Genomic DNA, 26,312 nt, shown 5'->3' on the forward strand with positions numbered 1-26,312 from the left:
AGGAACATATTTCAGTATTTACTGAACAATACGACATATGTCCCAACAGTAGGTTTGGTGTAAACATATTCTCAACCAACTGAAAAATTGTAGAACCACACAAGCACAGCACAACACAGCAACTGAAGAGTACAATCTTTATTCACAAATAGTTTAGCGCTTTCTTCCCACTTACAAGGACTTCCTCAGAACAATGAATAGTAACCCACCCAGCCTTTACTTAACAAATCATATCCTTAATTGAGCAATTAATTAATTATCAATCAACATTTAAAGTTATATGTATAAATTTAAAACACATATAGATAATATAATAAAATTACACTTACAAGACATTTTTAACCTAAAATGTTCTTCAATTTTTAAAACACATGTAATAGCAGTGGTCTCATTTATGCCCAGGTACTCAGTTGCGTTTAACCGCAATTGCCATTTAAGTTATCTTAAAAAACAACTGTTTGATAAAGGACAATTTGTCAATCAATTCATTGTCAGTGGTGACCATCTTGGCAGCCCCTACCATCTGCCATTTAACAACTGATATTTTCTGATGGGCTGGGTGCCAGCTATTGAATTCCAAATAGGAATTGGAGAAAGTGGACTTCCTATAAATAGCCGACTTCAGTGTTCTATCTACTTTATTGTAGGTCAAGTCCACATCAAGGTATGTAATGTGTGCTACACTATAATTATAAGTGAATTTCAAAATTTCGTCTGTATTATTCACATATTCAAGAAAAAGCTTAAGCTTTGATTCGGTACCCTTCCAAATAACAAACAAGTCATCCAAAAAATGAGTATAATACTGAATTTTACTAACGAAAGGTCTATCCATGATATATTGCTGTTCCCAGAAGGACATAACGTAGTTAGCAAAAATGGGGGAGCATGCCTCCCCCATTGCAACTCCTGGTGTCTATAATGTTGTCCTTCAAAATATATATAATTATTTTTTAATACAACCTCCATTAGAGTGACATACTTGTTTATATGATCCTGATCATAGGTACCAGTTTTAATTAACCGGATTTCTAACCAGTCACTCCCTTTTTGGTGGGGAATCACAGTGAATAAATTACAGACATTGATGGTCACCATGATAATATCTTTATTAATTTTTAAATTTATCCAACCTTTCTAAAAATTGCCATGAGTCCTTTGTTATATATGGAAATACCATCATCCCTTTCTGAAGAAGAAAATCCAAAAATCTGCTAATTTCTTTAGTAAAATTCAGTATTACACTCGTTTTTTGGACAACTTGTTTGTTATTTGGAAGGGTTTCGAATTGGAGCTTAAGCTTTTTCTTGAATATGTGAATAATACAGAAGAATTTTTGAAATTCACTTATAATTATAGTGTAACACACATTACATACCTTGACCTACAATAAAGTAGATAGAACATTGAAGTCGGCTATTTATAGGAAACCCACTTTCTCCAATTCCTATTTGGAATTCAATAGCTGGCACCCGGCCTATCAGAAAAAAATCAATTGTTAAAGGGCAGATGGTACGGGGCTGCCAGAATGGTCACCATTGACAATGAATTCATTGACGAAATTTCCTTTATCAAACAGTTGTTTTTAAAGAGAGGGTATCCTTTAGATTTGCTAAATAAAATACATGAGGAAGTTATACATAAATGTAGGATTGGGTTTCATAAACCATTACTAGCAGGTGGTGAAGGGTTGAGTGTTAGATTGCTGAATAGGGAAGGAGTTGACGTGAACAACTATTCAGTTAGTTTTATTACCGCATTCAACCTGGATACACCCAATGTATTGGAAATTATTCAAAACACCTGGGAGGTTTTGAAATATGACAATAATATTGGACAAAGGTTGGGTACAATGCCTATGGTGGTCTATAAAAAGGATCAATACTTTAAGAATATATTGGAGACAGCTGCCTATATCAATAATAGGCACCAACACAGAAGTAAGGGGAATTTTAAGTGCAGAATGTGCACATTTTGTCCATATATTTTGGAAACAGCTGACCGGTATAGGTTAAATAATACCTCCATATATATTAATGGACATTTTAATTGTTGTATCCTAAATGTAGTATATGTGGCCAAGTGTCAGCAATGCCCTATTTTCTATATAGGGAAAACTAGAAGGCAGTTTAAAAACAGAATTGCTGAACATTTGTTGGACATCAGACATGGCAGGTTAACTAATGCTTTAAGTAGACACATCAAAGTATATAAGGACCATAAATTTAAATTTTTGGCCATTCAGCAGGTGGTAAAAGATTCCCAGGGAAGAAATTTGGATATTCACCTAGATGTATGTGAACTTAAATGGCAGTTGCGTTTAAACACAACTTCGTACCCGGGCATAAATGAGGCCACTGCTATTACATGTGTTTTAAAATTGAAGAACATTTTAGGTTAAAAATGTCTTTTAAGTGTAATTTTATTGCATTATATATATATATATATATATATATATATATATATATATATATATATATATATATAATTTGTGTGTGTGTTTTAAATGTATACATATAACTTTAAATGTTGATTGATAATTAATTAATTGATCAATTAAGGATATGATTTGTTATATAAAGGCTGGGTGGGTTACTATTCATTGTTCTGAGGAAGTCCCTGTAAGTGGGAAGAAAGCGCTAAACCATTTGTGAATAAAGATTGTACTCTTCAGTTGCTTGGTGTAAACATACCCATTGATTTGTGAGTTTAAATTATTGTTGAAGATATGACGGGGGGGGGTGAGATGTCAATTAACAACTTGTATATCCTTGCAGTACTCACAACTTTAATGACCATTGCTATAATCATTACTCTGCAGGTATTATCACAATACCCTATGGCCTTGGTTTGGGCAGTGGTATGTTTGTACACAGTGTATACTTCAACTGTCTTATAGCTAAATTCAACTTCTCTTACCTGGTAGACCTGTGGAGGGAATGATTGCTAACACTGCCTGACTGTTTCTACACATATTCCCAGATTTCTAGTTAAAATTATGCACATACCTCTCAATCTCTTCATGCACAACATCTGGACGAAGTTTGATAACATGGGGGGGTACAAATAGGGACATATTTTGAATATTGCTCTTATAAACTTTTAGACAGTTGCTAAAGTAACAGGATTTGTTTTTATATAATAGTCTAAAACCAGATAGTGATGCAGGCATGCAGATCCTTCAGCAATAAAATTAAAGTACAAAAAGTAAAAAGAGAAGGTTCCAGACCACGGTACATAAAATCTTAAAATCTTTAATGAACAGAGTAGAAGGTGAACGCTTTAGCAGCTGTAAGCTGCTTCATCAGACAATCATCACAGATAACCATCCACTATTTAAATCAACATCAACCAATGAGAAAATCAATGCAAATGAACTTGCAAAAAATGTTTTAAAATGCTAAATCACCCTTATTTCATATCATATTCCATTAAGTGAATATATTGCATAAGATAACCATAGTTAATATAAATATAAAGCATATAAAATACAAATAAAAAGTGTAGATATCTGCCATATTAAAACATTTTATTTTGTGTGGGTTACCTTGGAAGTGGTCTATTCAACAATATGGGCGTAATGGATATTTTCTCATTAAGTCCCTTGCTCATATTAGCACACATTCTAATAATCCAGTCCAACTCATTTGTTTCAACCTTATTCCTCATGTCACCCCCTCTATATCTCAGGGGTATAGTTTCAATAGCCATAAATTTGAAAATATGTTCTTTACCTTCCTCTAAAACATGTTTTGCTAATGCATTTATTTCAGCTTGTCTAGAAATATCATATAGGTACTCTCTTACCCGATCCCTCAACCTACGTGTAGTCATACCCACATAGAAAGAATGGCATACTACATGGTATGCCAAATATACCAGATCAGTGGTATTACAATCAGCTATTAATGAAATTGTTTAAAAGTGTTTAGAAAAAAATAGTACATATAAACCTAAAAGCAATAATGTGGTTGAAACAGTTGAGAAAGTATGTTTTAAAGACATTTACAAATTGTATGATAAGAGAGCAAGAACTAATGATTTTGTGAATTTGACTAAAAATGAAAGAATAGCATTAGAAAATTTATGTCATGATCAATCCATCTCTATACACCCTGCAGACAAGGGGGGATTGTTAAGATGTATACAGGATAAAACATTGTACTGGTACTATAAGAAATAATGTATTTGACTGTTTGCAGTCTAGAATTATAGACTTAGATCTTTATAACTATTTTATAGTAGATAAACTTGCCATACCTCTAATCCAAGGACCGCCCAAGATACATAAACATCCATGCAACCCCACAATGAGACCCATAGTCGCAGGACAATGATGGAGTACAGAACCCTTATCGATATTTGTAGAGAAACATCTTAAACCCTTATTGGCAAAGAATAAATATGTACTAAGAGACACAAAACATTTTTTGAATGATTTGTATGAGCATGTTAAACATACATCACCTACTAAACAATTTTTGATGGTAACTTCAGATGTCCAATCTCTTTTCACAGTCATCCCGAATGACACAGGGATTATGTATGAAACAGTATTTGATGGAAGATAGCACATATACCATTAAAGTAATAGACCTATTGTGTCTATTAGTAGAGCTGATACTAGAGAATAACATTTTCTTATTTGAACAACAAATTTATAAGCAAATTGATGGTGTAGCCATGGGCACTTCGTGTGCCAATAGCTATACCAACATTACAATGGCTGCGTGGGAAAATCAGCATATTTTGAAGGAATATATGAGTAATATTGTTTTTTATCAGAGATTTTTGGACAACCACTTTCTCTTGTGGGAAGGAGGGGCCACAGGACTTACTACATTCCTGAGTTATATCAATAGTAGTACTCATTTCCTTAAATTTATTGCTCATAGCTCTAATACATCTATAGATTTTTTTGACGTCAGTATACATAGGACACCTGAAGGTAATTTTGAAACAGAAATTTTCAGAAAGGAGTGCTACAGGAATACATTTGTTCAACGGAACAGCATGCACCGACAACATGTATTTAAAAATGTAATGAGAGGACAGGCCCTCAGGACATCAAGACTTACAGCTAATGATGACAAATTTAAAAATGAGTTGTCCAGTTTGGGAAACAATTTCATAGAGAGGGGATATGCCCAAAAGGAAGTAGAAAACGTAATAACAGAAACAGTTAGAGCAAGGAAGGGGAAGGGACAACCCTACTTCTCTAACTCTATGAATAATGAAAAAAATATATAGTCAACACATAAAGTTATGAGAGTGACAGTTACTTATGCTAGTAACATTAAGTTTCTTCTTGGGAAGAAATTGGAATATACTGTGTGCAGACGAACATGTAAAAGGGGTAGTGGGGGATGTCCCCGGTAGGGTCTACTTCACGATGTCGAAAGCCGACAATATCGAAGCTGATATTGTCGGCACCACAACATCGAAAGCGCAGAACATCGTGCAAGTAAATGGAAATCTCCGTAGGGGGAGATTTCCATTTACCTCAATGTAGTGTGGTCTCGGTGTTAGATTAGTTAGTTAGTTTTTATTTTTGTTTTTTTTAATGTTATTCGATCACTAGAGGTCAACCTTTAGTGATTCGATGTAGTAAGATTTCGATAACATTATATAGACGCTCCCCAATATGCATACAAGAATAAAAAATCCTTGAAGAGAATTTTGTGTGGTCCAAAATATGTGCAGTTGAATAAGACAGATGCAGTCCAACAGGAATATGGAACCCTCCCATGTAAAAAAATGCAATTATTATAAGTGCTTAGATACCACTGGAAAATGTTTACATCCAAATACTAAAAAGACTCTACTTCAGATTAATAGCTGATTGTAATACCACTGATCTGGTATATCTGACATACTGTGTAGTATGTTCAAAATCATGAGACCAGCAAACAGTGGCTGTAATAATCAGAATCTTTTATTTTCTTGAGCAAAAGCACATATAGAGTAAAAACAGACGGGTTTCAGCTGTACTGTCATTTAGCCTTCATCAGTGTGAATAAAATACAACCATTTTACTCTTTATATATAATTAGAAAGTAAACATGTGACCAATTAAAGGTGCTCATTTAATCCAGGTTTGAATAAACCACCCAACTTAATGATCCATTTTTTTCTCCTTCCCATTTAATATTTCATGCCAACCAGATTTATTGGATCTGGACCCACCTATTAGCATTTTTATGCAGTATGGTATGTTTATAAAGGGCATTGGTTAATTTATGGTGTTTGATATCACTAAGGTGCTCTAAGACTCTAAACTTTAATGATCTCGATGTTTGCCCAATATAGAAAGCCGAACAATTGCAACTGGCAAGATATATTACCCAGTCTGTGTGGCAGTTTACGAAAAAAGATATATCAAAGACCTGGGCAGTATTTTTACTACTAAAACTTTTAGTCTTAAGAATTCTGGGGCAATGGACACAGTGTCCGCATGGAAAACAGCCAATTAAGGGATCCCCTGAAAGTGTAACCTGGGAATAATGTTTGTCCCTGTCATGATAATGTTTATAATGATTGAAATGTGAGGCCAAATTTTTCTGTTTCCTGAAGGAAAAATAACATCTGCTTCCTAAAATTTCACATAATCTGTTGTCAGCCAACAAGATATTCCAATGGTGCTGAACACTGTCCATCAGGACACCAGTGTTCCAACCACAGGTGGTGACAAACCTTAAAGGGGATCCTCCACATTTAGATTTGTCTTTGTATTGGAGAAGATTCTCCCTTTCCATATTCTTCACACTTTTTTTAACATGCAAAACCTGTCCCATCTTGTAACCCCTGTCCCTGAATCTAGGTACCAGGTCATCCCTGAAATGCCCATATATATGCCCCCATCAGTACAGATGCATTTCATCCTCACGAATTGGGACTTAGAAATGTTCTTGCAGATATGGGGGAGGATGAAAGCTGGTGGCATGGAGAAGGGAATTGTGTTCGGGGAATTTACGATAAACTTCAATGATCAAAGTGTGGTCTGGAGCCCTGATAACTAGAACATCCAAGAAGGTAATCCTATCTTTAGGATAATTAACCATAAATTGTATCCCCCATTTGTTCTCATTTAAATGATTGATAAACTCCAATAGGTATTCAACATCCGATCTCCAAACCAACCAGCAATCATCCAAGTATCTCTTCCAAATATCCATTTCCCCCATAAACAAATTGTGGGAGCAGTCATAGATAATCTGTTCCTCAATATATGCCATAAATAAATCGGCATATATTGGGGCAAATGACGCTCCCATGGCCGTACCTTGTATCTGCAAGAAACATTTGTCCTGAAAAAAAAAAAGACGTTCTTAGTAAGCACATGTTCTGCGAGGTTAATAAGAAATGTATTAAAACCGGGCTGGTAAAGTTCAGTTTTATATAACCAATATTCCAAGGCCTCTAACGCTGCCCAATGCAGGATATTGGTATACAAGGCTGTGACATCCAATGTACACAGTAAGCAGTCTGGTTCAAGTTGCATATCTGAAATGACCTGGAGGAATCCAGTCGTATCCCTTATCCGTGCCCTTACACATTTCAGTAAGGGCTTAAGATATTTAGTAAGAAACAGGGACAAAGGTTTGGTGAGCGAACCCCTCCCCGAAACAATAGGTCTACCAGGAGGACTACTGGGGGGTTTGTGTATTTTGGACAAGAAATATATGTATTGATGACTGAGATCTGATAGTGTCAGATGTAGCTTGGTTGTTGCATCTTTCGGCTTTTCCCGGTTAGGGGTCGCCACACCGGAACTCTGGTCCGCTAATGATTGGCAGTAGATTTTTATGTACCGAGTTGCTAGCCCTGATGCACAACCTTCAACGAAGGTACGCCCAATCACGCATGTCTCCACACTGAAGACGCTTTAGCTGAGTATCGAACAGGACAACGTCTTACTGTGAGGCGACAACACTACCGCAGCACCACCAAGTGTTACTAATAAAGTCCTCCTCCAGTGCTAAAGACAAGAACTCATCGATGTGCTTTTTAAAGAAGGGGGTGAGGTCAGTACTTAAAAGTGTGTAATAATGGGCATCCGAGAGTTGCCTCATAGCTTCCTTATCATACTGTGTCCAATCTTGAACCACCATTGCCCCTCTCTTGTCAGCCCCCAAAATAACCAATTCATGATTATGGGCTAACTTAGAGATATTTTCCATGTCAGTCTTTGCCTTAGGTCTATGATCCCTAGGGTAAAAGTGCAGATCTGTGATAATAGAATTTTGGAACATGAGCACATTATGGTTCACTGGGGGCATGAACGAAGATCTGTGATATCTGAATTCATCAGTAGTATCTGAGGATTTCTTGTCCTGAAAAAATAATTTTAAGTTGAGATTCCTACAGAATGTTACTACATCATTAATAAAACTCTCTTCAGGCGCAATGAATCCTGGTATGAATGATAAACCTTTATTCAGAATGTCCATTTCCAGTTGTTATTTCCATGCAAACATTTGTAACAGAGCCTCCATATTGTTCACTTCTTGTATGATTCCTGCCCCCCCCCCTCCTCCTTGGTTTAAATCCGGAGGAACACTGGAGTTCCTTCTTTTCAATGCTGGGGATCCTGAGGTGCCCAATGTCTCAACCTCAAGCCCCGAGGAGGATTCCTCCCCTGAGGTATCCACACTAGATGTGGATGCCTTTTTAAGAATAGATTTAGGGTGTTTCCTATTTGAATGGTTCCTCTTAAATTGTGAAAAGTGGACATGTTTGTCCCTACCAGTATTAAAGGGATCCCCCTATCGTAATCTGCTAGGTCTCTGAGAAATTTCTTTTTCTTCCTGTCTCTCAATTGGGTCTCTAGAGTCATAAGTTCCTGAATAAGGTTTTTCAGACAGGAGGTATAACTAGGTTGTCCCTCATATCTCCTAATACTATCACACAGATGGGTGATAGACTCTATTTCACTGTCAATTTTTCTATTATGATGTTCAGCTAATATTTCCACAAACTTCAAAGAAGCTTGCTGTTGGGCTTCACCCCATTGTTTCAAAAGTATATCATCAGGATTACTGACTACAGGCTGTGTGCGTATATGTAAGCCTCTTGGTGTGATCCCTTTGGTAATGTATGCTTGAAAAAGCTTGTAGTGCCAAACATTATTGCGAAGCAGCCGCATGTGTCTAGTAAGTTTAGAAAAAATAGCTTCACAACTGTCCTCCTTAGTGGATAGATCTATGTCGCTCCCCACCATATTGGCCGTACCAAGCCCAAAGATAGCAAGGTCCTCTCGGTCGGAGGCTAATCCCCGTAATAGGTTGGTCAATTCCATTAGTAATTATTTGAACAATAACCAATAAATGTTGAAGTCCAAGCAAGACAAGTCTGATGCCAACATTTGGTGTATCCAAATATTCTCAAGTGGCCATGAATTCAAAAAATTCAAAAAATGTATACATTTTCAAATGGCCACCAAATCAATAATAAAACATCATAAACAAAAAGAGGAAATTGGACAGTATCAGCCACTATATCAATTATGTGGACAATATCAGCGCCTGTCAAGTGTAACTCAAAATTTCACAGTGCTGAGTACATTGGAAATATATATCACCTAGGGTGTTGATCACACCCAGTGCTGGACCAAAGTCAGTCGCTATATCAATGAATGAACAATATCAGCACCTGTTAATTCCAACTCAAAATTTCACAGTGCTGAGTCCATTGAAAATGTAACCTCTAGGGTAATCATTCAAATGTTGAGTCCAATTCCATTTGTGGAACACCAAAAGATGTTACATCAATCAAAAAATATGCTTCAAATGATTCCAGACATCAGGAAAAACCCTCCCCAACATAGATAGCCAAAAAGTTATTAAGTAATACCCTTTGTGACACAGCAGGCCAAAACGATTGTAGAGAAAAATCACATTGGTGTATCCACTATTTATCAAAAGATAAATATAAAAATGTGCATACTAAACACATGGGCAAGAAGCAATAATGAACCTAATTTATATTCTGACCCATATGAGGTAAGCTGGTAGTTAAATTTCTACCATATGTCTTTATGCATAAAGCACCCAATACTATAGTCTTAACCTTATTAGTGGTTGAAATACTATACTGAGCATGGTGTACAACAAAACATGCTGAGGTGTGCTCACGCACAAAGTAACGATTGCCTAATAAGACATATCCAGCTACTCAATAATCCTTGAAAACATATTGGGTAATAAGAGTATAAGCAGCCAAGCAGTAAGTGATGCGGTTATTATGAAGGTAAGAAAAACATTATTTAGTATTGTCAGGTTAAACAATATATCCAAAATGAAATATAAACGTAAACCTGTCCATATTGGTCACCTAACACAACAGACTATGAGCAATACAGAGTAACGTTCTTCATAAAGCAATAACGTTCATTGATGAAAAAGTCAAACCAAAAAGTCTTATAATTCCAAATATTTGCTGTATTGTCCAAATAAACCTGGTCACGTATTCCTATCCTTCCGATAATGTATTTCAGAACCCAAAAGTCAAAAAAGCAAAAACGATGAATACGCCTCTAATTTGTAAGGTGATTGCATGAAGCCACATCCAATCTGAAAAAATGAGACAGTAAAAAATGCCCCACCATAAAGTTTCCTTTCAACAAAAATGAAATGTAGAAACTGTTGGTGCATAAAATGCCAAAGCAATGAGCAGTTAACTGCCCTAAATTGAAACTTGAACTGCTTGGCCAAAAACAAAATCCAGCGTTTATTCTTTTAAAGACAAAAAAACATTAGCCACATATTCAATAAGGTAAAAAAGATGTAGCTGTAGCTACCACGCCTTGTATAGCAAAATCATGAATGGATGCCATGTTCCCTGTACATGGTTCAAAATAGAAATGTGTAGCCATCTCAAAATGAGAGCAATGTTAGGCGATGCAACATACTTACAGTTCAAAAGTTCCCGATGCTGAAACAAATCCAAAAACAAGCACCATTGAATAAACTTTAAACCCTTATAGTGATATGCACACCATACTGCATCCATAAAGCATATCACAGTCACGAGGGTCCAAATAAGATGGCATCTAATGAATAAATGGAAAGGGATTTCCAACCTTGTACAGCCTTGTACATAACTCCAAAGAAACGAGCAAAATAGTTTGAATCTCACTATAGATCAGTCACAAGAAATACTGGGCAGAATCCGATAATAATGGATAATCCAAGCCCAGAAGCACCACAAGCCAACAGTAGAGAAAAGAAGGAAATCCAAAATGAAGTGACGCTCCGCATGTACGGCAGCTGCAAGGCCTCAACCCAACATAGACAGTTCAAAATCATGAGACCAGCAAACAGTGGCTGTAATAATCAGAACCTTTTATTTTATTGTGCAAAAGCACATATAGAGTAAAAAACAAACCGGTTTCGGCTATACTGTCATTTAGCCTTCATCAGTGTAAATAAAATATAACCATTTTTCTCTTTATATATAATTATAAAGTAAACATGTGATCAATTAAAGGTGCTCACTTGATCCAGGTTTGAATAAACCACCCAATTTAATGATCAATTTTTTTCTCCTTCCCATTTAATATTTCATGCCAACCAGATTTATTGGATCTGGACCCACCTATTCTATCAATCACTGTAAAGCTGAACACAGCATTTTTATGTAGTATTGTGTGTTTATAAAGGGCATTGGTTAATTTATGGTGTTTGATATCACTAAGGTGCTCCAAGACTCTAAACTTTAATGGTCTCGATGTTTGCCCAGTATAGAAAACCGAACAACTGCAGCTGGCAAGATATATTACCCAGTCTGTGTGGCAGTTTGCGAAAAAGACATATCAAAGACATGGGCAGTATTTTTACTACTAAAACTTTTAGTCTTAAGAATTCTGGGGCTATGGACACAGTGTCTGCATGGAAAACAGCCAATTAAGGGATCCCCGGAAAGTGTAACCTGGGAATAATGTTTGTCCCTGTCATGATAATGTTTATAATGATTGAAATGTGAGGCCAAATTTTTCTGTTTCCTGAAGGAAAAATAACATCTGCTTCCTAAAATTTCACATAATCTGTTGTCAGCCAACAAGATATTCCAATGGTGCTGAACACTGTCCATCAGGACACCAGTGTTCTAACCATAGGTGGTGACAAACCTTAAAGGGGATCCTCCACATTTAGATTTGTCTTTGTATTAGAGAAGATTCTCCCTTTCCATATTCTTCACACTGTTTTTAACATGCAAAACCTGTCCCATCTTGTAACCCCTGTCCCTGAATCTAGGTACCAGGTCATCCCTGATATGCCCATATATATGCCCCCATCAGTACAGATGCGTTTCATCCTCACGAATTGGGACTTAGAAATGTTCTTGCAGATATGGGGGGGGGGGGGGGATGAAAGCTGGTGGCATTGAGAAGGGAATTGTGTTCGGGGAATTTACGATAAACTTCAATGATCAAAGTGTGGTCTGGAGCCCTGATAACTAGAACATCCAAGAAGGTAATCCTATCTTTACGATAATTAACCATAAATTGTATCCCCCATTTGTTCTCATTTAAATAATTGATAAACTCCAATAGGTATTCAACATCCGATCTCCAAACCAACCAGCAATCATCCAAGTATCTCTTCCAAATATCCATTTCCCCCATAAACAAATTGTGGGAGCAGTCATAGATAATCTGTTCCTCAATGTATGCCATAAATAAATCGGCATATATTGGGGCAAATGACGCTCCCATGGCCGTACCTTGTATCTGCAAGAAACATTTGTCCTGATAAAAAAAGATGTTCTTAGTAAGCACATGTTCTGCGAGGCCAATAAGAAATGTATTAAAACTGGGCTGGTAAAGTTCAGTTTTATATAACCAATATTCCAAGACCTCTAACCCTGCCCAATGCGGGATATTGGTATACAAGACTGTGACATCCAATGTACACAGTAACCAGTCTGGTTCAAGTTGCATATCTGAAATGACCTGGAGGAATTCGGTCGTATCCCTTATCCGTGCCCTTACACATTTAAGTAAGGGCTTAAGATATTTAGTAAGAAACAGGGACGAAGGTTTGGTGAGCGAACCCCTCCCCGAAACAATAGGTCTACTAGGAGGACTACTGGGGGGTTTGTGCATTTTGGGCAAGAAATATATGTATTGATGACTGAGATCTGATAGTGTCAGATGTAGCTTGGTTGTTGCATCTTTCGGCTTTTCCCGGTTAGAGGTCGCCACAACAGAACTCCGGTCTGCTAATGATTGGCAGTAGATTTTTATGTACCGAGTTGCCAGCCCTGACGCACAACCTTCAATGAAGGTACGCCCAATCACGCATGTCTCCACACTGAAGACGATTTAGCTGAGTATCGAACAGGACAATGTCTTACTGTGAGGTGACAACGCTACCGCAGCACCACCAAGTGTTACTAATAAAGTCCTCCTCCAGTGCTAAAGACAAGAACTCATCGATCTGCTTTTTAAAGAAGGGGGTGGGGTCAGTACTTAAAAGTGTGTAATAATGGGCATCCGAGAGTTGCCTCATAGCTTCCTTATCATACTGTGTCCAATCTTGGACCACCACTGCCCCTCTCTTGTCAGCCCCCAAAATAACCAATTCATGATTATTGGCTAACTTAGAGATATTTTCCACGTCAGTCTTTAAGATACTGTTAGCCTTAGGTCTATGATCCCTAGGGTAAAAGTGCAGATCTGTGATAATAGAATTTTGGAACATGAGCACATTATGGTTCACTGGGGGCATGAATGAAGATCTGTAATATCTGAATTCATCAGTAGTATCTGAGGATTTCTTGTCCTGAAAAAATAATTTTAAGTTGAGATTCGTACAGAATGTTACTACATCATTAATAAAACTCTCTTCAGGCACAAGGAATCCTGGTATGAATGATAAACCTTTACTCAGAATGTCCATTTCCAAGCTGGAAACGACATGAGATGAAATATTAGTGACATTACCATTTGTTATTTCCATGCAAACATTTGTAACAGAGCCTCCATATTGTTCACTTCTTGTATGTTTCTTGCCCCCCTCCCTCCTCCTTGGTTTAAATCTGGAGGAGCACTGGTGTTCCTTCTTTTCAATGCTTGGGATCCTGTGGTGCCCAGTGTCTCAACCTCAAGCCCCGAGGAGGATTCCTCCCCTGAGGTATCCACACTAGATGTGGATGCCTTTTTAAGAATAGATTTAGGGCGTTTCCTATTTGAATGGTTCCTCTTAAATTGTGAAAAGTGGACATGTTTGTCCCTACCAATATTAAAGGGATCCCCCTATCGTAATCTGCTAGGTCTCTGAGAAATTTCTTTTTCTTCCTGTCTCTCAGTTGGGTCTCTAGAGTCATATGTTCCTGACTAAGGTTTTTCAGACAGGAGGTATAACTAGGTTGTCCCTCATATCTCCTAATACTATCACACAGATGGGTGATAGACTCTATTTCACTGTCAATTGTTCTATTATGATGTTCAGCTAATATTTCCACAAACTTCAAAGAAGCTTGCTGTTGGGCTTCACCCCATTGTTTCAAAAGTATCTCATCAGGATTACTGACTAAAGGCTGTGTGCATATACGTAAGCCTCTTGGTGTGATCCCTTTGGTAATGTATGCTCGAAAAAGCTTGCAGTGCCAAACATTATTGCGAAGCAGCCGCATGTGTTTAGTAAGTTTAGAAAAAATAGCTTCACAACTGTCCTCATTAGTGGATAGATCTATGTCGCTCCCCACCATATTGACCTTACCAAGCCCAAAGATAGCTAGGTCCTCTCGGTTGGAGGCTAACCCCCGTAATAGGTTGGTCAATTCCATTAGTAATTATTTGAATAATAACCAATAAATGTTGAAGTCCAAGCAAGACAAGTCTGATGCCAAAATTTGGTGTATCCAAATATTCTCAAATGGCCATGAATTCAAAAAATTCAAAAAATGAATACATTTTCAAATGGCCACCAAAGCACTAATAAAACATCATAAACAAAAAGAGGAAATTGGACAATATCAGCCCCTGTCAAGTGTAACTCTAAATTTCACAGTGCTGAGTACATTGGAAATATATATCACCTAGGGTGTTGATCACGCCCAGTGCTGGACCAAAGTCTGTCACTATATCAATGAATGAACAATATCAGCCCCTGTTAATTCCAACTCAAAATTTCACAGTGCTGAGTCCATTGAAAATGTAACCTCTAGGGTAATCATTCAAATGTTGAGTCCAATTCGATTTCTAGAACACCAAAAGATGTTACATCAATCAGAAAATATTCTTCAGATGATTCCAGACATCAGGAAAAACCCTCCCCAGTATAGATAGCCAAAAAGTTATTAAGTAATATCCTTTGTGACACAGCAGGCCAAAACGATTGTAGAGAAAAATCACATTGGTGTATCCACTAGTTATCAAAAGGTAAATATAAAAATGTGCATACTAAACACATGGGCAAGAAACAATAACGAACCTAATTTATATTCTGACCCATACGAGATAAACTGGTAGTAAAATGTCTACCATATGTCTTTATGCATAAAGCACCCAATACTATACTCTTAACCTTATTAGTGGTTGAAATACTATACTGAGCATGGTGTACAACAAAACATGTTGAGGTGTGCTCACACACAAAGTAACGATTGCCTAATAAGACATATCCAGCTACTCAATAATCCTTGAAAACATATTAGGTAATAACAGTATAAGCAGCCAAACAGTAAGTGATGCGGTTATTATGAATGTAAGAAAAAAATTATTTAGTATTGTCAGGTTAAACAATATATCCAAAATGAAATATAAACGTAAACCTGTCCATATTGTTCACCTAACATAACAGACTATGAGCAATACAGAGTAATGTTCTTCATAAAGCAATAATGTTCATTGATGAAAAAGTCAAACCAAAAAGTCTTGTGATTCCAAATATTTGCTGTATTGTCCAAATAAACCTGGTCACGTATTCCTATCCTTCTGATAATGTATTTCAGAACCCAAAAGTCAAAAAAGCAAAAACAATGAATAAGCCTCTAATTTGTCAAGTGGCTGCATGAAGCCACATCCAATCTGAAAAAAAATGAGACAGTAAAAAATGCCCCACCATAAAGTTTCCTTTCAACAAAAATGAAATGTAGAATCCGTTGGTGCATAAAATGCCAAAGCAATGAGCAATTAACTACCCTAAATTGAAACTTGAACTGCTTGGCCAAAAACAAAATCCAGTGTTTATTCATTTAAAGACAAAAAAACATTATCCACATATTCAGTAAGGTAAAAAAGATGTAGCTGTAGCTACCACTCCCTGTATAGCAAAATCATGAATGGATGCCATGTTCCCTGTACATGGTTCAAAATAGAAATGGGTAGCCATCTCAAAATGAGAGCAATGTTAGGCGATGCAACGTACTTACAGTTCAAAAGTTCCCGATGCTGAAACAAATCCAAAAACAAGCACCGTTGAATAAACTATAAACCCTTATAGTGATACGCACACCATACTGCATCCATAAAGCGTATCACTGTCACGAGGGTCCAAATCAGATGGCATCTAATGAATAAATGGAAAGGGATTTCCAACCTTGTACAGCCTTGTACATAACTCCAAAGAAACGAGCAAAATAGTTTGAATCTCACTATAGATCAGTCACAAGAAATACTGGGCAGAATCCGATAATAATGGATAATCCAAGCCCAGAAGCACCACAGGCCAACAGTAGAGAAAAGAAGGAAATCCAAAATGAAGTGAAGCTCCGCACGTACGGCAGCTGCAAGGCCTCAACCCAACATAGACAATTCAAAATCATGAGACCAACAAACAGTGGCGGTAATAATCAGAACCTTTTATTTTCTTGTGCAAAAGCACATATAGAGTAAAAAACAAAACGGTTTTGGCTATACTGTCATTTGGCCTTCATCAGTGTAAATAAAATGTAACCATTTTTCTCTTTATAGATAATTAGAAAGTAAACATGTGATCAATTAAAGGTGCTCATTTGATCCAGGTTTGAATAAACCACCCAATTTAATGATCGATTTTTTTCTTCTTCCCATTTAATATTTCATGCCAACCAGATTTATTGGATCTGGGCCCACCTATTCTATCAATCACTGTAAAGCTGAACACAGCATTTTTATGTAGTATTGTGTGTTTATAAAGGGCATTGGTTAATTTATATTGTTTGATATCACTAAGGTGCTCTAAGACTTTAAACTTTAATGGTCTCGATGTTTGCTCAATATAGAAAACCGAACAACTGCAACTGGCAAGATATATTACCCAGTCTGTGTGGCAGTTTGCGAAAAAAGACATATCAAAGACCTGTGCAGTATTTTTACTACTAAAACTTTTAGTCTTAAGAATTCTGGGGTAGTGGACACAGTGTCCGCATGGAAAACAGCCAATTAAGGGATCCCCTGAAAGTGTAACCTGGGAATAATGTTTGTCCCTGTCATGATAATGTTTATAATGATTGAAATGTGAGTAGGGTTGCCACCTTTTCAAATGCCCAGTGGGGCATTTTGGGTACAAATGTCAGATTTTGCAGGGCAAAACATACCCACAGCAAGTACAAAGGACAGAACCTCACTTTTATGCCTAAATGAAAGGTTATTCTTGTAGCATGTTAGTTGCTTATTCTGTTTCTTATAACAGTTAGGTGTTTCAGATACAGAATGACTGTTTTATACCAACTATTACATAAAATACAGGAAATAGTTTTGACCTAAAATCTCAGGACATTTGCCATTTTTTCAATTTTTTTGCAGAACACAACTGCCCAAAGAGGGACTGTCCCTCGCAAAGTGGGACAGGTGGTAACCCTAAATGTGAGGCCAAATTTTTCCAGTGGGGTAGGAATGCGAGGCACACCATCTAATTCTTAATTCCTGTCTCTCAGACTGAGAATCAGAATCTGAGAGAGAGCGATGACAACCTTTCTTTTAAAATTCAGTGAAGACTCAGAATGTAAAGAACAAAAGGCTTCCTGACTTCCTGTTTTCTTTTCCTGGAGATACCCCCTCCCCCAGAAAAAGGCCAACCTGAAGTAGGCTTGCCACCCCTTCGGTTTTTTTCCGGACTATCAGGAAATCAAACTGATTCTCCGGTAGTCCGGAAAACACTGTACAAACTCCGGTATTCTGTTTCAAAAAGGAAACAGACTATCGGAGTTTGTAAATCGGCTGATTTACCATAGCAAATCAGCCAAAAGCAGGCGGCGGGAGCAAAAAAAGAGGGCGTTCCCGTTGATCGGCTGATTTACTATGCTTTTCTTACAGAAAAGCATAGCAAATCAGCCAAAAGCAGGCGGCGGGAACGAAAAAAGAGGGCGTTCCCGTTGAGTGATGCTGTCGTGACATCACAAAATGGGCGGTATTGTTGGCAGGAGAGGGGGTGGGGCGGGCGGGGTTACTGGTGACGCGAGGGGCGTGGCGTGGCTCCGGTTTTAGCCGTGAACGAAGGTGGCAACCCTAACCTGAAGTTTAGTCTCTTTCCCAGGAATCAAGCTAAAGCTGCTTTCTAGTAGAGTATCATATACTCCCTCTTCTGATAATAATAAGTGTGGTTCTCCCCTGCCCTATGAGGGCACCTAAACAGCCAAACAGGACATGCCTGTCTCACAGTCATTAGCGGATCAACTCAAGCAGCACCACTGGAACTGGTGAAAGTGATGAGTGGTCTGTTGAACCGGAAATACCCACAGCAGAGTCACTCACTGGTAGCTGAGTCAAAGAGGAGGATGGCTTCGAGAATGAAGAGTCTCATACTATCTTTTTCTTTTTATATATAGGAGGGAGTGGTGGGAAGAACTAGAGTCCAAAACATAATCCATGGCTCTGCTTGAAAATGTCTGAGAAGTAAGCAGTGGAGCCTTGGACAGCTGAGGGTACAACATGACAAAAAATTTAAGTTTTGGGACATTTTTTTAAGGATAATCCCTAAAACCGCTAGTCCTAGCTCATATCTACAATTTTTGAAAGCAAGTAAAACTTTTTTTATCAAAAAATTAGTACTTTAAAATGTATTCCCCAAGCAGAAAATCATAACTGAAAAAATATTTTAAGGTAAATGTTTTTAGTGGCCAACTGCAAAAAGCAGCAGTCATACCCATTAGCAAAATTTTCTGACAAAAAATACTTTTCTTCACAAAAATGATAAAGTAGAAGGTTTTTCCATAAAGGAGGACTTATCTTCCTAGCCATGAAGAAATACTAACTGATTGTTGGCCACTCGAAGTCTAGAGTGGACAGCACACTTCAACAGCAAGAAAGTTCTGCAATTTGGTGCCCTAACCATTGACTTTATACCACTGTCCTTGTGCTGTTCTGTAGTTAGGGCACACAGAAGGTGCCATTAAGGCTTGAAAGCTGGCCAGTTGTCACCATATACCTTAGTAACAAGTGCTCTAATGATACACATCTTTACAATTCTAATAGTTTGTATAAAATTCTTGTCAAATGAAGCAGTAACTTTCACAATTTCATCATGTAGCCAAACGCACTGTAATACCATTTAACAATAGTTTATGACTAGATATAGGTAATGCATGAATTACCCATAGCTGGTGCAGTTTGATCATGAGGGTAAGGTCTAAATGATCAAACAAAGATAACCTACACACACACGTGCACACGCACACACACACACACAAACACACACACACACACACACACACACACACACACACACACACACACACACACACACACACACACACACACACACATGCAAGAGGACTATTGTTATTATGCAATAGCATTATTTTAGAAACAAAAGTTTCTTACCTTTTCCAAATAGTGTTAGTGTATAGAAGTACTTTAGACATCTTCCATGACTTTGTGGCATTATAATGTACTGCATATCAAATTAATATGTATGCTTTGGTGCTTGCATAGTATGTTGAGTAGAATGCAATTTCTGCAATATTATGTCTCATGAGGAACTCAGGAGTGCACATGCCTACTATTTCTTAAATGACGGTGCTTGTGGACTCACAACATCTTTGCAGTGAGCTTATTTATTTGTTTTTTAACTATTTTATTGCTGTTTGAGGTGGCTAGAAGAGAACTTTTACCCTTCTAGGAATTTACCTTATTTTCTCTACTTTGTGGAACAAAAAATATGCTGGCTTTATCTATTTGTTTTTAATAGCTACAACCACCAGTACTTTTTCTCATTGATAATCTTCAATTTATAATGAGCATGATGATCACTTTAGCCAATCAGTGTGCAGATTTTTGAATATTAATTAAGGCTTTCTCATTAAACCGGTTGCTGTGCATTGTTCTGGGCTAGAAATAGCATTACATCTGCTCACAAATAAGCAAATGGAATACTACTGTAGGAGTCACTTGTGGTTCTCTAGTCAAATGACTTCATGAGCTGCCAAGTAAAAGTCGATTTCTGCAAATATTAATCATTCAGAGGAGGCAGACAGATAATAATATATAAAGCTACAGTGCTGAGTCTGCTGTTGCCTAAAGCATATATAGAAGCTGCAGTAACGCTATTTTAAAATTAAAACTACAACACTATTGAGAGACTCGCAGTGTACAATATGTAGTAGAAAAAGAAAATGCTTACATTATTATTCTCAAAGAACAAAGACTACAGAGCTCCTACATTACAGCTGGCTCATAAATCTTTAGAGACAAGAACTCAGAAACAGAGTTCTAAACTCATATTTCTTCTATTTATAACAACTCTCATATCAGAGTGATTTACAGTAATTGGAAATATTCATCCTGTTTCACTATTGCATTCAGTTGACAGCGGTAGAAAGATTTTTTTCATAGCAGGCATTCATGTGAGGCACTGTAGATATTTTCTTGCTTGCTGCCATTATATACATCATATTTTCATATATATATATATTTTTTTGCAAGGAGCCTTTATTTCTCAAATGCACTTTGCTTTGATTTCCATTTAGGATGCTTTCTATTAAAATGTATAGCACAACTTGGAAAAAGCCTCATTGCCTTTCTGTTAGGTGCATAGGAAAACACAGTGTCTGACTACTTTCTGTTACGACATTAGTAACCAGATCCAATGCATATATCTTAATAAATCTATGTTTTACCTGTAGAGACACATGCCACATCAGATAGTAAATTTATCAAATCAGCATTGTGTTGTAATATCCAAGCTCAGTATACCAGTGCACATATTTTATAACTATTTTTCAAACATCTACAGTATAAATACCCACTACGACGGCAACATTTCAAATCCAATATCAGATGAAGTTTAGGACGGTTACCAGTATTAAAATGCCAGTTGATGTTTTAATAAATAATTCAAAGTTTTGCAATGCATTCATGCAGAAAATAGTAATTTAATTCTGATTTTTTTTCTCCATGTGTGACCACTTGAGCTCATGCCAAAACCTGATATGATACATGGTTTTAAGATATGCAGCTGTTTAACAGAGAGGGAGAAAGTATACACAATAGTAATGCTAAAATGCATTTAGTTTATGCAATAAGAGATATGTGTATATGTCAAAGCAACTCTTTGCAATTCAGGTTAGCCTTAATACATCTCTGGATTTCAACCTATACTAGAAAGGCAGAAATGCTTATTGTAACCTTGTAAGACACATAATTGTTAATCTTTGCAGTATGCAAACATCAATTCCTAAATATGTTTGGATACAAGGAATGTATATGATGTACAAGACTTAGTACCCTAATCTACACAGGTCTATATTACCATGTTGACAGGGCTGTTCATCGAACACCCGTATGTCGCCACATATACACCGAAATACCTAAATGTCGAATGGCCACAAAAGCAATATTTTTCCCAAGGAAAAAGATTGCTGTGTTGTTGTTGGGAATTTGCTCTTTCCTCCACTGTAGCATCATGTTCTCATTAATGTACAAAACAATATTATGCCTTGTACCTTTCTGACACTCCTTTTCTCAATACTTATATCAAATTACTTTTCTTGAAAAGATGTGGAAAGAATACTGTACTACCTTCATTCTGTGTTTTCTTTTATATAGGCAAATGTAGAAAAACAGACACGTTGAATGTGTTTCATACCATTTGTGTTATTGATGTTCCTAACTATAAAGACAGACAACCTCAAGATTTATTCCTCACACTAATGAAAATTCTTGACCCATAAAAATAGGAAATGATCTTCACTGATAATGAAATAATAATGTAAAATGATGGCTTAGGCATTCATAATTTAATAGGTAATGGTAGGACATTTTAAGGAGTCAATAGATTATTTTCCTCCATGCCTGTTAACTATAGAGTCTCCCTCTCTTTGTTGAAATTCTGTTTGTTCCACTGTACTGGGTATACTTTGACCATGAACAAGATCCAACCAGAGTGGTCATCATACTGGCAACCATGGAGGTTGTCTTTGCTCTTGCTATTGTCCTGGCAGTGATGGCATTTCTGATGAGCCCTAACCCCTGAGGTGAGCTCCCACATCACTGCAGGAAAAACTACACTGACTTTTGAGTGTGTGTGTGTGTGTGTGTGTGTGTGTGTGTGTGTGTGTGTGTGTGTGTGTGTGTGTGTGTGCGTGCGTGTGTGCGTGTGTGCGTGTGTGTGCGTGTGTGCATGTGTGAGTGTACATGCTTTCCCCTACATGAAATGAGGGCTATCATCTTCAACTTCATAGTTTTGGTTCTCTTCAATCCTCTACTTTCATGAAGGTGATTGGCTGATTAGTACCACCACCTTTTTCCACATGGGCCAGCAGGTGACAGCTACTGAATTCCAGCCCCCACTGCTTGGATCTTCCAATGTCTGAGATGTTATTTGAATTTTGGATGTCTGGATTATGATCAAATCTTTATTCTTCTATGCTACAAAGGCAGACTCATACTGATTGCCCTTTTCTTTGCAAAGAAGTATCATGCAGTATTTTAAAAGTATTTAGAAAAGCAACATTTGTCATTGTAGAACTTTTTCAAGTAGAGATATCCCATTTTGCTTTGAATGACATAACAGAAAAGAAAGTTACAGGATTTTAAAAATTAATGCAACATTTAACATTGTACTTTTGAATAAAAAAGCTGGCACACATATTGTTAGCAATGCTGTGCTGTTCTGCGGTAATAAACTCTACAGGAACTTTGAACAGTGTAACACTATTCTGCCATACTCTTTTGAGCAATACACTGTGAAAGCAGCAATGCTTTGTACAGTAAATATTAATGCTAACTGAATGTGGGGTCATGACCAGACTTGTGATATGTTGTACTATACTGTACTACATAGAAACAGGGAAGTAACAGGCACTAACTTAAAATTATTCCAGGCAACATTTTGTAAAGTAGTATTTTCCTGAGTGGAGCCATGGTAATTTGAATTTCATGCTACCATTGTGAGAAAACAAGATACAAAATTACTATGATGTCTGACAGTGTACTGTTCAATAGAGGAAAAAAGTAGCATATACAGTGTTAGCTATTTAGAGCTGTTTTATGATAAAAAAGTGCAAGAAGATTGTGAGCAATATAGTGTTAATGTGTGCCACCTTTCTGTGCAGTAGTGAATGCAGCACTGATTTGTCAATGAATATTAGTACACAAAGGATGGGGAAACATACTCTAGGATTCATGGAAATCATCACTGCTCCAATTATTTCCCAATGCAGGAAGGTCATTTAGTGACACAGTAAGAAAATGTGATTCAGAGACAAGGTATACATCCCAGAGCAAGACTTCATTATCAGTTCATTATCAGGTCTGTGAATCATACATTAGCTCTGTCAAACCTTACCTCATTGTGTTCTCTGTAGTGATACAGGAATTATGTTAGAAATCACACACACACACACACACACACACACACACACACACACACACACACACACACACTTACTTAGTGTGATATAGAAACCTTTCAAGTTAATGCTTCCACATCTCACTAAACCCTTTTCAATCCCATCTGTTTTCTTAGTGAATCTATGAAAATCTGCTTTGCATTTTCTCACAATGGTAAGCTAAGAAATACCATTTTAAAAAGTCTGCAAAAAGTAAGATGTAATTTACATTTTTAGCAGTATAGCACTATTCTATGCTAAGAAGGACTAATGCCTTCAATGTGTTCGTCCAGGTTTTATTCTCCAAAGAAAACTTCATAAGCATGAGGAAAAATAATTCATTTATTCATTCTTTCATTCATGCATTCGTTTTGCCAACTGTCTTCTCAGTTAAATACAGGAGCGCTGAAGAGTCAGGGGTTACTCTGGAATTCAACAGGTACAAAGCATAGAAACCCATCCTGAATGGGATGTCAGCCCATCACAAGATGGAAATAAATACATGTATATGTAGGGAGTTTATGATGCTCACCAATTCATCTATTACAAATCTTTCATGTGAAAAGAAGATAAAGCATTCAGAAAAAAAAAAACATCTGGACACAAGAAAGGTATTTAGAATTCACAGAGTAGCCATCCCAGCTGAGAAACAAACTTGAGAACCTGGCACTGTGTGTCAGCAATACTGACAGCTGCTCCACTGCCCCCCCCCCCCCCCACACACACACACAGAAACTTACCACATATGTATCTTGTGCCCTTTGCAACTGAAATTAATTATAATCCATCACAAGATCAATATGCTTCAGGAAAGGAAACACCTCATCAGTATGTTTATTCATATTTTTGGACTGTGAATTAGTGGTCTGCTGTTCAAAGAATAACTCTGAAACAACAGGGCTACTCCAAAAAAGACATTCTGTACTGTCTCATTTTGTCTTGGAAATCATCCTAAGTTTTGTTAAACATATAAAATGCCTTTTGCATTGATATATTGTTCCCTTTTGCTCTATTCTCAAAGAAGCATAGAAACATGATATGATTATAAACTATAGATAACAATGTTTTGGGCAGAGACTGCACAGATTTTTCCAGTCTGTTAGATGGGCTCTTTTTATTGACACTGCCATATATTGAATTATAGCTTTCTCATGCTCTTTTTAGGTTTATTTAATTGTTCATTCCTGCAGGCATTGTTATGTTTTATTAAAGTTTTATATGGCTTCTGATGCAAATCTTGAAACATGAGTTTGCACTCTTCTGAAATGTTTCTGTTCTGTCATTCACTGCAAAGGTGCATTCTTCTGAAGTACCCAGAGGTGTCCACAGGCAGTTTCTTTAAGAGATATAACAGTTTGGCTGCGAAACTTCAGGGAAGCATATGTATTGAACTGACAGCCCCTAAATATGATTCTGACAAACACTCTGCTCTGTCCTAACTGCATGAGGTGGGATCTGATGGTGATACCTCTGATGAATCTTTGTGTTCACTACCCATCTCCCAGCTTTCTCAAACAGTTAATTATCATTACATCATAAACTATAACTACCTCATGTCTTTCACATTTTCAGAGGTGCTGCTCTTCTCATCTTCAGTTATGCTTGGTTTTAATAGATACATTAGTTTGGCTTTATTTTCTGTGTATTTAAAGTAGCATACTGTTTTTCTCCAAAGCTTAAGTACGTGGCTGGCTTACAAGTATTGATTTTTCCATTCTATATTTGCATGTCACTACATGATTCCTTCTTGTTCTTCAGTGCCACAGGAACTTTAATCAACCAATAAGGCAGAATAACAGCAGTCAGACTTGCAGAAATTTGAATTCTTGTACATCAAAAGATTTGCAGAACATACTGTGCTCACAGCAACAAATATGTGTTTCCTCAATGGACTAACAGAGTCTAAAATGGACAAGGTACGGTTAATGAATAAATGAATGAATAATGCAAGAAATCTGAGTGTGCCTGTACACACTTTATGCATTCTTTTTGCTCAAATAAATTTTTTTCTACTATAATAATTATTTTCTGAGTATATCTAGTTATATGTCACCGATGCAGGAATCACTACTAGGTTGTTTTTTTTTTTTTTCCAGTTTATTTTTTCATTACTCGAATCAAAGGTTTTGCTAACGCTTACACATAATTTTATAAATAACTTGAACACTTTGCTGTGCAAATTGAATTATATTTTGAAATATTTTAAACCATTTTATTTACTGAAATATTTTTGATGTTGAACAATGTAAATAAATACTGTAATTAATTTTTAATTTTATTTATTTTATTGACATTTGTTTACTGGAAAATCCAACTGGGTAGAAGCACATTTTCAGCTGAGGCTTGGGAAGAAAAGCTTCAAATTATTACAAAACATTTTAAGAACAATAATTTTACAATCTTCAAAAATAAAATAAAAACATCTGCAGTTTCAATAATTATAACATTCTAAGACATGCTTCTGGAGCATTTCTCCCCAGGCCTCCACTGAAAACTGGCTTCATTCCAAGTCGGACTTTCCCAGTTAACAAATGTTAAATAAATAATAAATAAATAAA

The sequence above is a fragment of the Protopterus annectens genome, chromosome 9.part0, assembly GCF_019279795.1.
Source record: "Protopterus annectens isolate FY-2018-M chromosome 9.part0, PAN1.0, whole genome shotgun sequence".
In the NCBI taxonomy this organism is placed as follows: Eukaryota; Metazoa; Chordata; order Ceratodontiformes; family Protopteridae; genus Protopterus; species Protopterus annectens.